Raw genomic sequence first — 18,907 nt, 5'->3', positions numbered from 1 at the left:
TCTACTGTGTGCCCACAAAAAAACTTCACAACATTCTTCAAAAGTGGCATATTAAATGTTTTACAAAATGAGGGGAAAAACAAACCTAAGCCCAGGAAAGTCTAAGTAGTCTGTCCAAGTTCACACAACCAATACCAGAGCTAAAATTCAAACACTGGTCTTTCTACTTCACCACTCTTTCTACTTCACCATACCATCTTCTTTAAACAGTCTCTCTCAGTCTCTTTAGCCTCCAAGTGTAGCTATAAACTCAACTTAAATGCAAAAAAAAAAAAAAGAGCAAAACCAAACTGATACAAATTAGTTTTTCCTCAGCTTTGGCTTGTTTATTTTGGAATTTCAACATTTGGTCAATTTTCTTTGACAACATTCAACTGATTAAAATCTACATATATATTTTCCCTCTCAAATATTATAATACACTGCAAATGTAACACAGCAAAAGAAAAAAAACAGTAAATAGCTATGGCATTTTTGTTTCTTCTTCATAATATTTCATAAATACTTAGCATGAATTCCTGTCCAGGATACAAAGCCCTAAAATTCAAAGGTACTCATTAACACAAACATGTTATTATTCACTCATGATTGCTGATGAATTTAATGAAGGCAGAGGGATTTTGCTTTCCAATAAAAAAAATTCATTAAATAGAATATAAATTCCCATTCATTTATTCAAAACATATATTGAATATCTGTGAAATTACCACTGTAAAGTGCATAGAATGGAAGATTAAGATTCACATATGGGAAACGGTCAATAATAGTAGCAAAATTTCATAATGAAAATTAACAAAAGCAGTTTCATAAAGAGCCAAATCTGAAGTATATTACAGGGTACCGTATGTTTTAGGCGCAAAGAAAAGGTATGGACAAGGAGGGTCCATGGAAGAGTTGAAAAAAGCGAGCTAGTCTTTAAAACTGAGTAGAATTTGAATAGGCAGAAGGGAACTAAGAATGCCTTCCAAAAGTTAAGAGGTGAACAAGAGCCAACTGACAGAGCTAAGACCGCCAATGACAGGCCCAGGTAGAAGTAGAGTGAAAGCTTGAACAGATATCCTGAGAAATAAGACTGAATGAAGTAGTTTAGTGACAGTTTGTCCCTTACAATGTCAGACTGATCAACCTAAACTCAGGACACTAAATAAAGCTTGTAAAACTTGTTCTTCCCAAGGACAAGAGCTGGAATATGAAAGCCAGCCCCACCTCCATACCAAGCACTCTACTAAGTGCTTTTCTCACATGATCTCAGGTAATCCTTGGTGCAGTCCTATGGGGTCATTCTTCATATCCCTGTTTGGGATTGGCCAATCCCGATTGGCCCAGTGCACCCAGAAGATAAGCACGAGAATAAAGATTTAGACCTAGGTCCGACTCCCAAACCCATTCCCCTCTCTACTCCGCCATATTGCTACTTAATTGACTAACACTCAGTGAGTCCGAGGATATTGCCAATCTTGTTTATCTTCTTATCCCCAGTGCCTGGCACTGTGCCTGGAACATCCAAAGTGCTTAAATAAGTATTTCCAAGTGAATCGGTTGGACAAATTAAAATAAAATAAAAATTTTCTTTTACGAACATGCATGAGTCATACCACCCTCAAGGAAGTCATCTTTGAAGGATACCCAGTTATTCCAGTTGTACTGCCTATATGGTACATATTTTGAATTCCAGCCCCTCTCTGCAAAAGTCTTTCTCAGTATACAATAGTCTTCTCTGTCCTCAGTTGTGGCCTGTCTTTAAAAGGTAAGTTTGATTGAAATGGTCATAAGCTGTTTCCAAGTATGGCCTATAAGGTGATGATCCAACTGAGTAAACTAGTTTTAGTTATTATGATCAAGTAATGAAGTGGATATTCTTGAGAAACTTCTATTCTGACTCTGACCAAAATGTTTTGAGCAATAACATCATTATATAATCTCTCAAATGGGTCACTATGGGAAAAATCATCAAGAGATATAAGTTCTGGATACATGTAGTGCCAAGGAAATCTGTTTTAATAGAAACGAGTGTAGGTGTTAGTTTTCTTTTTTATTTAAAGAATAAAGAGTGAGAGTTTTCAGTCAAATTTTAAATAAAGCAAAGAGGTTTAGAAGCATGGATTTCATGAATATAGATTGGAGGAGCGTAAAGTGAGGAGTGGGAGTTGAAATAGGAACAAATAGAAAACAAAAGAAGAGTGAGAAAAATGATATAGACAAGCGCAACCTCGCCTGTATCTGGTTGTTTTATTATGGGAATAGCAAAGATGATTTTGAGTGGGAAGCAATGTCATCAATGCAGGAGAATGTCTCGTTCTGTCCTGTCCTCCAATTCCACACATTTGGATCTTTTACAATGTCATCTTTTCTGGTGGTTCACCATATGCTTTGGAACAATTTTTTTTATTATCTTGTTTGTGACTTCTTCAAATAAAATGTTTTCACCTTCCGCTTTACTCCTGCCTCGCTTTGAGCAGGCCAAATGTTTGTATTGTGAAATCTTTAATCCATTACAATCTGTTACCCTGCAATTAGATGAAATGTCAGCAATTCATTTGTACTATTTGTACTAAAGAATAAGGGAGAAGAATGAGGACTTGCTGATAAACAAGAACTTAAATAATTAAAGGATGAAAGAGAGGGAGCACGCATACACACATGCAAACCTACTTGTTTTACGTGGCTAAGGTTCTTTCCAATTGTGAACAAGAGGCCTTCAATACTGCAAATTTCTTTTATTCCTTCATTCTTTCATTTATTCAACATATATTTATTAGGCCTCTTTTGTGAGCCAGGGGCTGTACTAGCTTCTAGAAAAACAATGGTGAAGATAAACAGACCCATTAAGTGTAGTCAATTATAATTTAATGATGAGACAGTACCACAAGTAGATAAAAGCTCTGGGCCTGGACTCAACCCATGTGTATCCAACCATGACTCCACTTACTATTGGTGTCCTTAGGCTTGTTACTTAACCCTTCTGTAAAATGGGATTAATATTACCCACCTCCATGAGTTGTGATACACTCTAAAAGATAATTCGTTTAAAGCACTTAAACCATACTTGGCACCTAATAAACTCTCAATAAATACTAGGTTTTCTTATTAGGGAAAACACTGATCAGAGCCTTTATTTCCTTGCCGCTGAAAAAGCACTGCTCTGACCACTAGACTTATATACTTTCTTTTGTGAGGAGACTGAGACAGCCTTAGGGTTCAGAGGACATTAGCATACAGTTCTGATGAAAGACAGGATATCCGAGTTTAGCCCCCATGTGTGAGAAAATGTGGATAAAGACAGTCTGTGGATGAAGACAGACTGTGGGTGAAGACATGGAGAAGAGGTCACAAGGCCAATCCAGGGTAAGGCTTAGCACGCACGAATGGAAGGTGGCACTAACACCATGTGGCCCCAATGACCACGCACTTCTCTATGCTCTGACACCACAAAAAAGAATTCAAAGTCCAGGCCCTACTAAATCAAACAGACTGTCAGTAGCAAGTATTGGTGAAGATGTGGCAAAATTGAAACACTCACACAGCTCTGAAGGGTGCAGCCACTTTGGAAAACAGTTTCACAGTTTCTCAAAATGTTCAATAGAGAGGATTCATATGACCTAGCAATTCTACTCCTAGGTTTATACTCGCCCCCCAAAGTGGAGACACATTTCCACACAAAAAAATTGTAGAAGAATGTTCGTAGCAGTATTTTTCACAATGGCCAAAAAGTGGAAAGAATTCAAATTTCCATCAACTGATGAATAATTAGACAAAACATGCTATAGTCATACAATAGAATATTATTCAGCCATAAAAAAGAATGTAGCACTGATACGTGCTACAACGTGGATAAACCAGAACAGCCAAATCCACACAGACAGAAAGCAGATTAATGGTTGCCCAAGGCTGGGAGTTGCAGGGTGGGGTGGGGGGCAGTAGAGGAGGAGGGATGAGGAAGGACAGCTAGTGGGTATGAGTTTCTTTGTGGGCTGATGAAAATATTCTAAAATTAGATAGTGGTGATGGTTAACACAACTCTGAATCTACTAAAATCCACTGAATTGTATCCTTCAAGAAGGTGAATTTTCTAGTATGTGAAGTATATCTCAATAAATCTGTTTTAAAAAAAAAAATGTTATTTCAGGCACTGAAACCCTCATCATGGAAGCATGATGTTCTAGGTTGACCTGGGGCTCCATTTGAAACAGAACTGATGTATGCTGGGAATCCTCTCCCAATACTGTTTCCAAAGTTGAGGGATATTTCCTCGAAATATTCCAGTCTCCCTTTAAATCAGAACATTTGTCTGCAAGATCCGGCTCTTCACCACCACACCTCTTGACGTAAGGTCAATGCTGAGACCCCTTGGATAGATGAAGAACCCAGACTCAGGCCAGTGAGAACTAGCCTGTGAGAACTCAGGCTAGCCAGTGAGAACTCAGGATTCAGACATCCTTTCTCGGATTCCAAAGCCATTTTCTATTAGTCTGCTCTCTCGTAGGGTGGAAGCTTTAGGGTTGCTTGTTCTGACACAAGAACGATGTTCTAAATATGAGAACTACCCACTCCCTTTTGCAGTCTGTCTTCCTACGGTAGATTCTCAGAGATTCCTCCAGTCATTTCCTTGCTCTTTTCTGGGCCTTGACTAGCAACGTCATGCCTTTTTTTAATTGAGGTAGAACTTGACAAATAATAAAATGCAGATACGAAGTGTACAGTTCAATGTGTCTTCACAACTGTATACACCAATATGAGTACCACTCCAATCAGGTTGCAGAACATTTTTTACCCCCAAAAGGTCCCACATGCATCTTGGTGTCTCTACAGGAATGCACTGTGATACTTACTCTAATGGGATTCAATAGTTTTTTTCTCCTCATTCTCACTAAGTGCCCTGATAATGCTCAGTATCACTTTGATCTTTAACCCACAGCGTATTGTCGCCGCTGTACTGTACAACTGGCACCTCACTACACACATCCCTGTTTTCTAAGTGTCAGTGCCAAGCCACGTTGTGCTGTTACATAAAAAGATGCCTTGTTTACCTGTTTTGTTGTCTACAGGAGTATAAGTTCCTTGTAAGTAAGGAAAGTATTTACTACTTTTGCACATCACAGTAGTTAACTCTTAGGAGAACGTGTGGCAGGGATCAAATGAGGACAGAACTCGGGCTCCAAATCCCATCAACTCTCTGAGCCTCATTTCCTTATATGTAAAATGCTGTTGAAAAATGTAGAACGATATGTACTTACATGTTTGAAATTTATTTTTCTTGGTTTTTTTTCCAATGATTTTTAGAAAATTCATAGAGTTGTGCAACTGTCAGAACAACCTAATTATAGAACATTTCCATCACCCCAAAAAGAAACCTTGTGCCCATTTGCAATCACTCCCATTCCCAGCCCTCATCCCCAGGCCACTATTCATCTACTTTCTGTCTCCATGGATGCCTATTCTAGACACTGCCTATCAACATAATTCTACAGTATGTGGCCTTTAAAAAGTTATTTTTCAAACCCAGGTCTGTCTGCTGCCAAATGAATTCCTAAAGTAAACAGATACATTGAGTAGAAAATCACTTGCTCTATGGGGGTGGAGCGGGGGGGAGATTCATCATTTCCAGTACCATTTAGCAGTTTCAGGAGTATTTTTCCTCTCACTGTAGCGCCACTGACAGTCTCAGTATCTCTTTCACTCACTCCTGTCCACTCTTTCCAGATTTCAAGTGCCTGAAGACAAAGAGGAATGGCACCTAAGCTTTTGGGAAGACTGATGGGAGGTTTCTGTCAGTCTACTGCAAACAAAACTTCTGGCACTTGGCGTCCCCTGCCAGCCTTATCTCCTCTCTTCTCTCTTTTTATCTCTTCAGGAGAACTCAGGGAACAAATAAACCATTTCGATTGCTTTTCTGCTCCCTTTTAAATGTCCCCCAAGTTGCTAATAACGTGCAGTTATTTTCTCCCTGACGGAACACAGCAAGACTGTGAAGCAGGCATGTATGTCAGGGTGCTCACGGTGTCTCACCTGGCCTCCAGGAGCTGGCGGGAGTCCAGCCTGGAAAACACAGGAGAGCACCGGGCAGGAGGAGGACCCAGAGCACAGCGAATCCAGCCTTGGGCAAACCATCTAAAACGCTTAGAGAACAGTGCTCTTAGAGGTAATGCCCTTCATCCTAAAATAAGCCCCTCCTTTCAACATCCCTTCTGAAAGTACCTTCTAAATCAGTATTTTTGTTTTCGGGTGGAACATAATTAGTTTATATGCAAGAACAATTTTCTGGACTTCAGATAACACTTGAGTGTAGAGATGAGGATTTGTGAGTGAAATGTGAGGCCCTACAGACGATTCTGTTAGAAGGGAAAAAATTTTTTTTGTTGTTTTAAAAATACTTCTAGTCACGTCTCCTCATTCTCTAAGCTGCAAACACTCTGGAATGTGGTGAGAGGTTATTTAGCAAAAGGGAACCAACTGCTCTTTAGTTTAAGGTGTTACTTCTGCATGTATAAATCAATATTCCGACAAGGTGCTTCCCTGAATTTTCTCCTTCTGCTAGTGTTTAAAGAGAGCAGAGGGGAACTGTCTTTTAGGAACCAGCACAGTGTCAGGAATTGTCTGTTCTTAATTGTATCTCGGTGTCAGAAAGCAGAAATAGAGTGAGATTAGAATATTCAAATAGGTCAAGAGTCTGGAGTTTTATGTTTTGATTTTTGAACATATTTTTGGATAGCCTAAGTCATAAAGAGGGAATGTAGACAGCAGCCTTTGAAATGCTTGCCTAATTAAAAAAAAAAAAAAAATTACCATCAACGTTTAACTTAGAATTTGAGGACAGATGTGTGCTGCTTCTTGAGGTCATTGGCTTTCCAAGTACCATCATGCTGATGCTTTGTTTATATTGAGACCACATTTGAAAATTACATCAAGGCTATGAAACCTGAGTGTCACAGTAGGATTGCCTAATTTTAGCGGAAATTATCTTTTTCTTTTTGGTAGACAGTATTTTCAAAGCTCTGTTAGCTAGAAAAACCAGGTAGAGCACAAACTTAGCTTAACTGTGTTTAAACTCACATCTACTGAGCTTGTGTCGGGGGCAGACGCCGTGTTAGGTGTGTCAGCTCATTGATTCCTCACAGTGACACTCTGGGGTACGTACCCTCCCGTATCCCCAACGGATAGACAAAGAAGCTGAAACTCAGAGAAACTGAATAGCATGAGGCCATGCAGCTAATGGGAGGCCTGGGTTCCAGACATGGTCCGACTCCAGACACACATCATCCATCACGTGGGATTGCCTCTAACTGAAAAAGAGGTTACAAGGCCTGTATTAGGGATGACGTTTCAGTCTGCAAACACACACCCGCTCTGCGCACACTCTGTACTTTGTTTCTCTTACTCTTATGCTCTCAACTCTAAGGCCACCACCCTACTGTGCAAAGAGGGCTGCAACAGCTTGCCTCAGTTCAACACCAATCCCAATTCCCAACCCTCTTAGCTGTCCCCCAGCTTTCTGGGTCAATCTTTCCATGACATAGATCCATCTGTGACAGATCCACATAGGATTCACATGTTTCTGTTTCCAAGTCTCTCTATTCCCCATCTTCCCATCTGTTTCATTCCATCCTATCTCAAGTTCCCGGCAGGAGGAAGTAATTGCTTCCATCTCTTTCATCACCTTTCCTGATACCAGGTACGATGGTGAACTTGGAGTTGGACATCTACCTTGTAACTATCCCTAAGACACCAAAGATCAGTGAAACATTTTCATCTTCTCCAGACAGTGTTTAATAAGGTATACTTGAATCTAAGAGAAAGTTCTTTGTAAAACAAAGTATCTTTATCTGCTTAGAGTTTTCTAAGCCACTGTGTATCACAAAGCAAGAGAAGCTCCTTATTAGCACCCTATACAGAAGATTTTGAGCTCTGTGGAATTTCTCAATATTTTTGTCACTCCGAAATAATCTTTAAAGAGCAATGAATCTGCCAAAAAGGGCTGATTCCTTTATGAGGTACTACAATTTGAAACATGGCACTGACCATCCTGCTAGATTGCCACTTCAAAACTCTACTTCTTATAAGAGAAAGAATAAGAGGGAAAGAAAATGCATGAGCTACCTCTTACAAAACCAGATGATTACTAAGTGCCTGTCATCCTAAGTTTCCAATTTAGCCTTTCTTCAAATCCAAATATTTAATATTTTGAGAATAAAATCATAGCATTCCTGCCTGGAAATTTATGTCATTTTATATGAATTAATTAATTTCACATATACCTTAGCCAAATTTTTAAACACTTTTTATGTTAGGTCTGAATTTTAGCAGGATAACTAGCCTTTATTAAATGAGCAGTGGCTGCTGTCATTGTCAATCATGACTTCCAAAACCTCGTATCAGTTGGTGCCAGACCTGGTTTCCTGCACCAGGAAATCATCTCTATCGGGGGATTTCTAGAGACCTTGATTCTCACCACCACCCCACAAACCCAGCCTCTTCCACCTGCTGGTTTATGGTCTCTCTCCAAAAATTTCCTAACTTCGTAATTCTAATTGCTGATCCATTCCCTTGGGAGGTAAAACAATTTACATATTTAATTTAAATGTGAAATAATTAAACACATTAGCTCAATTAAATCTCACAGACTTGTGTTATACATATTACGCTAAATGTGCAAAAGAGGAAACCAAGACTCACAGAGGCTAAGAAACTTGTCTGAAATCACATAACTAGGAAGTAATGACCAGACGTTTAAATGGTTTGCCGTAAAGTCCATGTTAATTACTATTTATTCTATTTTTAAATTCCAAAGTGGAGCAGGGACTCCATGTCAGATTCCTGGGGTTGAGAGTTAGGAATGGTTCAAGCCACGTATAAAGGGACCTGGTAATTCACTTAGGAAAGAAATGTAGCATGTGACAGTGGTGACCTTTAAAAAATGGATAGGGGTTTTCCTGAAGTAGTAATCAGGATCAGAAGGGTGCCTATTTAAATAGCATACGTGCAGTTTGAATTCTTTTTCTTCCTTTTTTGGTGTGCTGGAGGAAAGAAAATTGTTTATCCCAGTGACTGTGACTTCATATCCAACAGTGCTGAACCTCAAGAGAGAAAAGAGATGAGACAGCTGCATTTTAACAAGGTTGATTTAGGCCAGAGCTGCTGTTTGGGGCCTCTGGTTTGAGTCCGAGATAAGTATTTACCAGGATGTACTACTATACAAGTCACCAGCGGATGATTTCATGGAAGAACCCAGTACACAGTCACAAGGATCAAACCCCCTTTCGGATCCTCATGTTCAGCACATAATGAATTCAGCGCCCTGGTCTAGAACTTAAGTAACTGGGAGCAAACACCAGCTCAGCAGGTGTCATTTCTACAGGAAGATAATGCTTGATACGTTGTGTGATCTCCTGTACGTGAAGCAGGAAGCCACTGCCCAGCCATTAGAGTGTCAGGACAGAAGACAGAAAGAAAGGCTGGGAGCCCAACAGGGAGGGTGTAGTGGATTATTTCTCTCTGGGCGTTGATGTGGTGACCTGCCATTGCCCACTGCCCTTCCCATTCTCAGCATACTCGCCCGCCAATGTTCTCTAAGAAAATGCTTCTGGGTGCCTCCTTTCCACATAAAATCATATGCACTTGGGCTCAAAACCGAGAATGGAAATGGTTCATTTCCCAAATGCAAGTTCTGGCACACCTAAACAAAGATTTGTACGCGGTAAGCTAAAATCTCCCAGAGAGTTTCAAGCATCAGTTATTCAAACATATTCTCGGACTGTGAAAATTAAGGATTAATATATCCCTGAATGGAAACTGCTAATTAACATCTTCTATGCTTTATTCTTCCTATTAAGTCTGGGATTATTTTCTTACTTTTAAAAATGCTGCATCTGTTTGGATTATCTTTTTTTTTTTTTAATAAATTTTTTTTTTTTTTTTTTTTTTTTTTTTTTGGCTGCATTAGGTCTTCGTTGCTGCGCACGGACTTTCTCTAGTTGCGGCGAGCGGGTCTACTCTTCCTTGCGTTGCGCGGGCTTCTCATTGCGGTGGCTTCTCTTGTTGCAGAGCACGGGCTCTAGGCGTGCGGGCTCTAGAGCACAGGCTCAGTAGTTGTGGCGCACGGGCTTAGTTGCTCGGTGGCATGTGGGATCTTCCCAGACCGGGGCTCGAACCCATATCCCCTGCATCAGCAGGCGGATTCTTAACCACTGCACCACCAGGGAAGTCCTTGGATTATCTTTTGTGTCCCATATATTTCAGCTTTTATTAGTTCATATTTGTCCCCCCAAAATGTAGATTAAATAGTGTAAATCTTAGACTTATCATCTATCTGTTTTTATGAGTTTAACAGTAAATATTAGTAATATTGCTTTACATTTGCGTGATGCTTTCATGTGCTCTAGAGACTACTGGGAACCAGCCCTGTGCTTCCAAACCAAATTCTCTCTCCCCTCATGTCTCAGGGCTGTGGCATCTATGGAAGTTGCCTATCTGTTTTGGGCTCTTAAAATAGAAGAACCACAATCTTTCTCTGAGAGAACTGAATAATCAATGTCCATTAATTGGGGGTAAGATATCCATTTGAGGCAGCTTAGAATGACCTTCTGAAGCGACTAAAGCCTAAATAAAAAGGCGTTTAAATGTGGCATGGAAACCAAAGACACCCCTCCTGGCAGTGTGCAGTGTTGAAACAGCTACCTCAAAGAGCCTACCTCTCTGGAGAGTCTTTTAAAAATAAGCATTGGGGCATGGATTTATAGTCCTGCTTCAAGGAAGGTAAGGGGACAGACAAGGCGATCTCTCATGGGATCTAGCAGCCTGGTGATTCATCAAAGAAGTTGTTTAAAAAGCAACACCATGAAAGAAAAAGAGCTGTAGCATCAATCTAAATCAAGGCTTACATGTACTTTCTCTTTTTTTTTTTTTTTAAACTTCTAATCTCTGCCTGCATTTTCATAAGACCTATCACAGTAGGACATACCCTCTACAATTACTTTGACAAATAATGGTATCAGTACTTAGGTTTTTAGTCTCTTTCAAAGCAGTCAATTTTTGACAGTGAAAAATAGCAGAAACTGATCCCTGAAGCTCTGACTCCAGTAATAGATTTGGAGAGTTGATTTAGCAGAGTGGCTTTCCCTATATTAGCCCCTGGCTAAATTTCTTGGGCAAGTGCCCACAGGCAGCAAAATTTCAGTGGAAACTTACGCAAACGCAATAAAAACAAAAGTTATATCCTGTTGACTTTTCTACCAGGTAGATTGTAAAAAAAAAAAAAAAAAAAAAAAAAAAAAAAGTACCAGTTTTTTAAAAATCTATTTTTAATGACAGTTATATACAGCAAAATACTCTGTCCAGAGATGAGATTTCACATTGTAGAGTTCTTGCAAACAGAAGCAGTAACAAGCTGAGCCTCTGGCCATCCTATCTAAGCTACATAGAAATTCATATTCATGGAAGCCAACTTTAACTTATAATTTCACACATTAAAATGGGCTTAGTGCTCAAAAATAGGAAAATGGCTAATCATACTACCACTTAATGGGATATTAGGCATTAGACATAATTATATGGAAAAATGCTTTAATATGTTAGGCAGAAAAAGCAAAATATAAAATTTTATACATAGATATATATGCTTGTGTCGTAGGTTTTTAAAATATTTGCATATGGAAAAGATAATTTGGGGATCTATGAAAATGAGATTCTTGTTTTAGGATGCTAAGATGGTATTTTTGGTCCAATTTTTAACATACATATATAAATGTAAATATACACACACACGTACATTTGATATAACAAATGACCACTTTTTCAAAGTTCAGTCTAGTATATTCTGGTTTCCGCACAAGTTTTTGTTTTTTTTTTAAGTGCTCTACAATGAGTTTTAAGAAAATGCAGGTAAACCCACATGCTCCCTCTTTCATTCACTTCTCTGCTCATAAGACCCCTGCCAGCTGCAATACCCACATACTGAATGGGTTTCCATTTTAACTTGTATTCAGCTGATGAGTTTTTCTTTTCCTTTTTTCCAAATGAGTTTGCCCCAGAAATTTTCACCAAGATTATTCCAGAAAAGCATGTAGTATTTGCCCTTAAGTAATTAGAAAATAGGAAGGTGAAAATAGATTAACATTTAAAAATGAGAGAGCACCCCTGCCGTGCTTCTGTGGCGTTTGAGATGTGCAGTATCATACATGCCTTTCGTCACTGGCAAAGTGAGAAATCTGGAAGGGGCTATGAAAAGTTGTGTGGCTGCAATAAAATCTTGACTGGCAAAGAGAAGTTTCTGTGGTGAATGTTTCCATGCCCTACAAAGGAATGGGGCAAAATAAAAAATCAAGACTTACACCTTGGGTTAATGCAGCAAAAACTATATTGTTAAAAAATTTCAGTGCCACTGAGATGCCATCGCACAATCATATTGATTCAAAATGCTTCCTTGAAGCATGGATTTTCAAGCGTTTGCATTTTTCATGCCAGCCAACTTCTATTCTAAGTAGCCATCAAATTTTCATAACCTTCTCCTGGCCACCTCCAGAAACTGTGGTGGTTAGCAGTTTTGCTCCACTGCAATGAAACCGAGTAACCTTTGGATATTCTGCTGTAATATCTGAATCCCACTTACGTATCTTTACAGGGGGAGCCTGAGACTGAGGGAGACTGAACCATGAATTCATTTCTACATGACCTTTGGCCTGCTTCTGACAGCTAAGGAGATTTGACTTCCTGGCTGGCCTACTAGAAGCTCAGGGAATGAGACCTCCCAGTATTTACTATGTCATTTTCTAAATCACAGCTTCAGACAGAGTATGATGTAGTACACCTTCTTGGTGGGGAAAAACCATGTTATGGCCTAGAGGGAAAAAAAAAAGCATATGCCCTCATTCTTGTTAGATAAAGAAAAACAAACCATCGGGTGCTGAACAGGAAAATAGATACTGTTATACACGTAGCTTCATACCAAAAAGATATTACTTTGTTGACCTTGCTTGCCTTTTCAATGCCAACTTCAGGTCTATTTGTTAATGCCAGCTTTGAGTAATTCAAAATGTATATAAAACCATTTTCATGAAACCTACAGTTCACGGAAGACAGAGAAAAGGTTGTCCATTTCGTGTGAGGCCTATGATTTCCCTCTTTCCATACTGATTTATATAGCTGCAGGGAGGACTCATGGATCAAGAAGGGTCTTAGTCAGGTAGACCTTGGTTCAAACTACCTCTGCTATTCATGACTGTGCAAACTTGGAGAATTCAGCTAACCTCTCTGTGCTTTAATTTCCTTATGCCTAAGATAGAGAATACAAAACTCTATCACAATGACAATTATACCTCAAGAAAAACCCTCATCACAGACTACTATAATAAGGTGCTACATGTCAAAACACCCAGAACCAGTAAGCATGCAATGAACACTAGCTTCCTTTCTCTTTTTTCTCCTTCTACACTCTTGGGCTATTATAACTTACACAATAATTGTGTTACTTAAATTCCCTACTACTTCTTTCAAATACAAAGACCATATTTATTGATACAGGGGAACAAATACATAAAGCTTAAATCATATTGTGCCATATTTTTTTAAAGGGTAGTCCAACAAAATGGGACCAAGATTTTCTTGCCATTCGTAGACAGTTAATTTTAGCCTTTTTTTTTTTTAAACATCTTTATTGGAGTATAATTGCTTTACAATGGTGTGTTAGTTTCTGCTATATAACAAAGTGAATCAGCTATGTATATACATATATCCCCATATCCCCTCCCTGTTGCATCTCCTTCCCACCCTCCCTATCCCACCCCTCTAGGTGGTCACAAAGCACCGAGCTGATCTCCCTGTGCTATGCAGCTGCTTCCCACTAGCTATCTATTTTACATTTGGTAATGTATATATGTACATGCCACTCTCTCACTTTGTCCCAGCTTACCCTTCTCCCTCCCTGTGCCCTCAAATCCATTCTCTAGTAGGTCTGAGTCTTTATTACCATTTTGCCCCTAGGTTCTTCAAGACCTTTTTTTTTTTTTTTTTTTTTTAATTCCATATATATGTGTTAGCATACGGTATTTGTTTTTCTCTTTCTGACTTAACTTCACTCTGTAGGACAGACTCTGGGTCCATCCACCTCACTACAAAAAACTCAATTTCGTTCCTTTTTATGGCTGAGTAATATTCCATTGTATATATGTGCCACATCTTCTTTATCCATTCATCTGTCAATGGACACTTAGGTTGCTTCCATGTCCTGCCTATTGTAAACAGTGCTTCAATGAACATTGTGGTACATTATTACTCTTTTTGAATTATGGTTTTCTCAGGGTATATGCCCAGTAGTGGGATTGCTGGGTCATATGGTAGTTCTATTTTTAGTTTTTTAAGGAACCTCCATACTGTTCTCCATAGTGGCTGTATCAATTTACATTCCCACCAACAGTGCAAGAGGGTTCCCTTTTCTCCACACCCTCTCCAGCATTTGTTGTTTGTAGATTTTTTGATGATGGCCATTCTGACCAGTGTGAGATGATATCTCATTGTAGTTTTGATTTGCATTTCTCTAATGATTAGTGATGTTGAGCATCCTTTCATGTGTTTGTTGGCAATCTGTGTATCTCTTTGGAGATATGTCTATTTAGGTCTTCCACCCATTTTGGACTGGGTTGTTTGTTTTTTTGATATTGAGCTGCATGAGCTGCTTGTATATTTTGGAGATTAATCCTTCGTCAGTTGCTTCGTTTGCAAATATTTTCTCCCATTATGAGGGTTGTCTTTTCGTCTTGTTTATGGTTTCCTTTGCTGCGCAAAAGCTTTTAAGTTTCATTAGGTCCCATTTGCTTATTTTTGTTTTTATTTCCATTTCTCTAGGAGGTGGGTCAAAACGGATCTTGCTGTCATTTATGTCATAGAGTGTTCTGCCTATGTTTTCCTCTAAGAGTTTTATAGTGTCTGGCCTTACACTTAGGTCTTTAATCCATATTGAGTTTATTTTTGTGTATGGTGTTAGGAAGCATTCTAATTTCATTCTTTTACATGTAGCTGTCCAGTTTTCCCAGCACCACTTATTGAAGAGCCTGTCTTTTCTCCACTGTATATGCTTGCCTCCTTTATCAAAGATAAGGTGACCATATGTGTGTGGGTTTACCTCTGGGCTTTCTATCCTGTTCCATTGATCTATATTTCTGTTTTTGTGCCAGTACCAAACTGTCTTGATTACTGTCGCTTTGTAGTATAGTCTGAAGTCAGGGAGCCTGATTCCTCCAGCTCCGTTTTTCTTTCTCAAGATTGCTTTGGCTATTCGGGGTCTTTTGTGTTTCCATACAAATTGTGAAATTTTTTGTTCTAGTTCTGTGAAAAATGTCATTGGTAGTTTGATAGGGATTGCATTGAATCTGTAGATTGCTTTGGGTAGCATAGTCATTTTCACAATGTTGATTCTTCCAATCCAGGAACATGGTATCTCTCTCCATCTGTTTGTATCATCTTTCATTTCTTTCATCAGTGACTTACAGTTTTGTGCATACAGGTCTTTTGTCTCCTTAGGTAGGTTTATTCCTAGGTATTTTATTCTTTTTGTTGCAGTGGTAAATGGGAGTGTTTCCTTAATTTCTCTTTCAGATTTTTCATCATTGGTGTATAGGAATGCAAGAGATGTCTGTGCATTAATTTTGCATCCTGCAACTTTACCAAATTCATTGATTAGCTCTAGTAGTTTTCTGGTGGCATCTTTAAGATTCTCTATTTATAGTATCATGTCATCTGCAAACAGTGACAGTTTACTTCTTATCCAATTTGGATTCCTTTTATTTCTTTTTCTTCTCTGATTGCTGTGGCTAAAACTTCCAAAACTATGTTGAATAATCGTGGTGAGAGTGGGCAACCTTGTCTTTTTCCTGACCTTAGAGGAAATGGTTTCATTTTTTCACCATTAGGAAAAATTTGGCTATGGGTTTGTCATCTATGGCCTTTATTATGTTGAGGTAGGTTCCCTCTATGCCTACTTTCCAGAGTTTTTTTTTTTATCATACATGGGTGTTGAATTTTGTCAAAAGCCTTTTTTGCATCTATTGAGATGATCATATGGTGTTTATCCTTCAATTTGTTAATATGGTTTATCACATTGATTGATTTGCATATACTGAAGAATCTTTGCATTCCTGGGATAAACCCCACTTGATCATGGTGTATGATCCTTTCAGTCTGCTGTTGGATTCTGTTTGTTAGTATTTTGTTGAGGATTTTTGCATCTATGTTCATCAGTGATATTGGCCTGTAGTTTTCTTTTTTGTCACATCTTTGTCTGGTTTTGGTATCAGGGTGATGATGGACTCATAGAATGAGTTTGGGTGTGTTTCTCCCTCTGCTATATTTTGGAAGAGTTTGAGAAAGATAGGTGTTAGCTATTCTCTAAATGTTTGATAGAATTCGCCTGTGAAGCCATCTGGTCCTGGGCTTTTGTGTGTTGGAAGATTTTTAATCACAGTTTCAATTTCAGTGCTTGTGATGGGTGTGTTTATATTTTCTATTTCTTCCTGGTTCAGTCTCAGAAGGGTGTGCTTTTCTAAGAATTTGTCCATTTCTTCTAGTTTGTCCATTTTATTGGCATATAGTTGCTTGTAGTAATCTCTCATGATCCTTTGTATTTCTGCAGTGTCAGTTGTTTCTTCTCCTTTTTCATTTTTAGATCTGTTGATTTGAGTCTTCTCCCTTTTCTTCTTGATGAGTCGGGCTAATGGTTTATCAATTTTGTTTATCTTCTCAAAGATCCAGCTTTTAGTTTTATTGATCTTTGCTATTGTTTCCTTCATTTCTTTTTCATTTATTTTTGATCTGACCTTTATGATTTCTTTCCTTCTGCTAACTTTGTGGCGTTTTTTTGTTCTTCTTTCTCTAATTGCTTGAGGTGTAAGGTTAAGTTGTTTGAGATTTTTCTTGTTTCTTGAAGTGGGATTGTATTGCTATAAACTTCCCTCTTTGAACTGCTTTTGGTGCATCCCATAGGTTTTGGGTCGTGTTTTCATTGTCATTTGTTTCTAGGTATTTTTTTATTTCTTCTTTGAGTTCTTCAGTGATCTTATTGTTATTTAGTAGCATATTATTTAGCCTCCACGTGTTTGTATTTTTTACAGTTTTTTTCCTGTAATTGATATCTAGTCTCATAGCATTGTGGTTGGAAAAGATACTTGATATGATTTCAATTTTCTTAAATTTACCAAGGCTTGATTTGTGCCCCAAGATATGATCTATCCTGCAGAATGTTCCATGAGCACTTGAGAAGAAAGTGTATTCTGTTGTTTTTGGATGGAATGTCCTATAAATATCAACTAAGTCCATCTTATTTAATGTGTCATTTAAAGCTTGTGTTTTTGTTTTGTTTTGTTTTGTTTTTTGGTTTGGGGTTTTTTTTTTGTTTTTTCTGTGTGTTTTTTTTTTTTAATTTATTTTATTTATTATTATTTATTTTTGGCTGCCTTGGGTCTTTGTTGCTGCGTGGGCTTTCTCTAGTTGCGGCGAGCAGGGGCTACTCTTCGTTGTGGTGCATGGGCTCCTCATTGCAGTGGCTTGTCTTGTTGCCAAGCACGGGCTCTAGGTATGCGGGCTTCAGTAGTTGCGGCACGTGGGCTCAGTAGTTGTGGCACATGGGCTTAGTTGCTCTGCGGCATGTGGGATCTTCCTGGACCAGGGCTCGAACCCGTGTCCCCTGCATTGGCAGGCGGATTCTTAACCACTGCACCACCAGGGAAGGCCCAAAGCTTGTGTTTTTTTTTTTTATTTACATTTTGGATAATCTGTCCATTGGTGAAAGTGGGGTGTTATAGTCCCCTACTATTACTGTGTTACTGTCGATTTCCCCTTTTATGGCTGTTAGCATTTGCCTTATGTATTGAGGTGCTCCTATGTTGGGAGCATAAATATTTACAATTGCTGTATCTTCTTCTTGCATTGATCCCTTGATCATTATGTACTGTCCTTGTCTCTGGTAACAGTCTTTATTTTAAAGTCTATTTTGTCTGATATGAGAATTGCTACTCCAGCTTTCTGATTTCCATTTGCATGGAATATCTTTTTCCATCCCCTCACTTTCAGTCTGTATGTGTCCCTAGGTCTGAAGTGGGTCTCTTGTAGACAGCATATATACAGGTCTTGTTTTTGTATCCATTCAGCTAGTCTATGTCTTTTGGTTGGAGCATTTAATCCATTTATATTTAAGGTAATTATTGATATGTATGTTCCTATTACCATTTTCTTAATTATTTTGGGTTTGTTTTTGTAGGACTTTTCCTTCTCTTGTGTTTCCTGCCTAGAGAAGTTCCTTCAGCATTTGTTGTACAGCTGGTTTTGTGGTGCTGAATTCTCTTAATTTTTGCTTGTCTGTAAAGGTTTTAACTTCTTCATCAAATCTGAATGAGATCCTTTCTGGGTAGAGTAATCTTGATTGTAGGTTTTTCCCTTTCATCACTTTAAATATGTCCTGCCACTCCCTTCTGGCTTGCAGAGTGTCTGCTGAAAGATCAGCTGTTAACCTTATGGGGATTCCCTTGTATGTTATTTGTTGCTTTTCCCTTGCTGCTTTTAATATTTTTTCTTTGTATTTAATTTTTGATAGTTTGATTAATATGTGTCTCGGGATGTTTCTCTTTGGGTTTATCCTGTGTGGGACTCTCTGTGCTTCCTGGACTTGATTGACTATTTCCTTTCCCATGTTAGGGAAGTTTTTGACTATAATCTCTTCAAATATTTTCTCAGACCCTTTCTTTTTCTCTTCTTCTTCTGGGACCCCTATAATTCAAATGTTGGTGTGTTTAATGTTGTCCCAGAGGTCTCTGAGACTGTCCTCAATTCTTTTCATTCTTTTTTTCTTTATTCTGCTCCCTGGCAGTTATTTCCACCATTTTATCTTCCAGCTCACTTATCCTTTCTTCTGCCTCAGTTATTCTGCTAT

The 18,907-nt window shown here is 38.6% G+C and overlaps 1 protein-coding gene and 1 long non-coding RNA gene across 10 annotated transcripts in view; one reads left to right on the top strand and one right to left on the bottom strand.

Moving 5' to 3' along the window:
- SYT1 (synaptotagmin 1) overlaps nucleotides 1-18,907 on the top strand; it is a 1,216,262-nt gene that overhangs the window by 1,083,279 nt on the left and 114,076 nt on the right. The gene's annotated exons all lie outside the window — the stretch shown is intronic.
- The window catches only part of LOC133100321 (uncharacterized), a 268,666-nt gene that overhangs the window by 178,341 nt on the left and 71,418 nt on the right, over nucleotides 1-18,907 (bottom strand). The gene's annotated exons all lie outside the window — the stretch shown is intronic.

This window comes from Eubalaena glacialis, chromosome 11, assembly GCF_028564815.1.
Source record: "Eubalaena glacialis isolate mEubGla1 chromosome 11, mEubGla1.1.hap2.+ XY, whole genome shotgun sequence".
Lineage (NCBI taxonomy): Eukaryota > Metazoa > Chordata > Mammalia > Artiodactyla > Balaenidae > Eubalaena > Eubalaena glacialis.
This window is presented reverse-complemented; position numbering and strand designations above follow the sequence as displayed.